This window comes from Glycine max, chromosome 13 (assembly GCF_000004515.6).
Source record: "Glycine max cultivar Williams 82 chromosome 13, Glycine_max_v4.0, whole genome shotgun sequence".
NCBI lineage: Eukaryota > Viridiplantae > Streptophyta > Magnoliopsida > Fabales > Fabaceae > Glycine > Glycine max.
The window spans coordinates 39,842,610-39,845,033 of NC_038249.2; the positions used below are offsets into that span (position 1 = coordinate 39,842,610).

At 30.0% G+C, this 2,424-nt stretch overlaps 1 non-coding gene across 1 annotated transcript; it reads left to right on the top strand.

Moving 5' to 3' along the window:
* On the top strand, positions 1–74 carry TRNAN-GUU (transfer RNA asparagine (anticodon GUU)). Its single transcript has one exon. It is a non-coding gene; the product is annotated as a tRNA-Asn (tRNA).
* The last annotated feature ends 2,350 nt before the right edge of the window (positions 75–2,424 follow it).

A 2,424-nucleotide genomic window follows, 5' to 3' on the forward strand; every position in this document is an offset into this window, starting at 1 on the left:
GCTGGAATAGCTCAGTTGGTTAGAGCGTGTGGCTGTTAACCACAAGGTCGGAGGTTCAAGCCCTCCTTCTAGCGTTTTTTCCTTTTTCGTCATCTATAAATTAAAAGGAGCAGAAGGGTCGAGTAAGTAAGCATGGAAATGGTACTTAGCTGCATATTCCAAACTCCGCACCGTCACTCTCTCACTATCCTCTCATTCAATAGATCTCACTTTTAAAATTTTCTGACTTTAGAGGAATTATTAAATTCTGAAATGTGTATTTAAATAATATTTTATGAGTAATGTTTTAAAATTAGATGAAATTAGTCAGTTCAAGGGATCAAGTTACCACATTTAACTTTAACTAAACCATTGCATAAAAAAACTTTAATTAAACCATCAAATACTTAAACCATAAAGTTACCACGCTTTATGATTCTAACACTTGTGATATATATTTAATTCCCTTTGAGGGGTACATAAACATAGCCTCTCTGACTCACTTATGGAGAAAGAAAGGAAAAATGATTTAGCTATTGAGATTGTGTGAGGCAAAGACGAAAGTATTGTTATTGTAACAAACAGAAGCATGAGCACGAAGGCAACAACAACCTACTCATTAAAGTTAGGTCATGGTAATTAAATTGGTTCTCTTCTCATTAAATTGGTTTTCAGTTTGGTGCCTTTGTATTGTAAAATGTGTACTATTAAACAATATTATTAGTTTTTTCTTGTTTGTCTAGGAATTAAAATATCTCTATATTCTATTATGAATGAATGTTTTACTTGCGAAAAATAGTTTGATATACTTTGGTAAGCAAGCAAAATATGGACGTTCCAATAGATCCTGGAGTGCGGAAACAAGTTCAGATCTGTTTGTTTTATATATTCTGCAAACAACAACTGCATGGTTAAAAGAAACACACACATCTTGGGATTAAATATTTTTTTTTTTGAACAAGTACTTAAATAAAATAATTGAACTATTAGTCTACGTTTTTATTGATTCAATTTTCAATTAAGTTTCTAAAAAATGGATTACTGAAAATAAATCCCTCCCCCACCTTTTTCTTGTTATTTTGTTTGACCGTTTGAATTTTTTTTTTTCACGTGATCCGGCCAATTTTCATGTTTAAAAAAACTCAGATAAAAGGTTGTGATCTTGTAGTACATTTTTCTCTCCTTTTTCTTATGATTATCATTAATTGTTTCTCATACAGCCATTTATTTTCTTTTTAAAGATTCTTCCTCATCAATCATCATCTTTTGAATTTTTTATACAAAGTCAAGCTTAATTTCCTGCCCAGGCCTATTTGCTGGTCCTGTGCTAGCATCAAATTGGATTAGTTAGGTAGCCACACTCACTTAGAATTAAACCTATTTAGGCTATATCGAGATAAAATTAATTTCACAAAAATATTAAAATAATTTATCAAAATCAAATCAAATTATATATAAAGTCAAATTTTAATTGAGTTAAATATAGCCTAGCAGCCATAAGGGCAGCAGCATGTAGAGAAACAATATATATTTAATGGTAATACCATTAAATATAAATTGAAACATTTTTATCCCCTTTCCTAAACCTTCTAGCTAGGCTTTGATTTTACTTACAACTTATAGCCCAATGATTGGTTTCTCAGGTGAAGCTCATTAAAGAGAAATTTGGGTATGATGATGGATTCAACTACAACAAGGAATCAGATTTTGATGCTGCTTTAAGCACGTAATCAAGTATTCTCAATTTGGTTCTTCAAAACTACTTGTTGTATGTTAGGTTTTTTTAATTGTCATTAAATTAATCTTTTGAATGTTCTTTTTGTTCAGCATTTCAGTCTTTTAAATGTACTTTTCATAAAATTATTATTTTGAAAATTTAATTTGTCACCAAATTATATCTTAAAGATTTTCCTTTTTTCCATTTTTGTAATATTCTTTAAGCAGTAATATGATATGATGTCATGTTAATTTTTTTAAAAAACTAAGTAATATGAAATCTTTAATTTGTACTTAATCTTCAAATGATTAATTTTGTGACATTTTGATTCTTTAAGAGAGTAATTTGGTGACGAAGTTTGAAGGACTAACGCATATACTTCAAAGAAACTAATTGATGGTTTCTCCATTCTTCCCACTCAGACTGCACCATAAGGCATCCTGGTTACGTAAGATGACCGTTTATTAAGTATAAATTTGCACTTAAAAGTTTGACAAAATTTTGCATTCTCTAAACTCTGAAGGATATATTATTTATAATATATAATTTAGTTGTTTGAATGAAGTTTTCTAAGATTTCATCTGTAATTGTGCAGATGCTTTCCTGATGGCATTTTTGTCTACCTTGATAATGTTGGCAGTAAAATGCTTGAATCTGTACTTAACCATGTCAACAAGCATGCATGCAAGGATACCACTTTGCGGGATGATATCTCAGTATAATAAGGT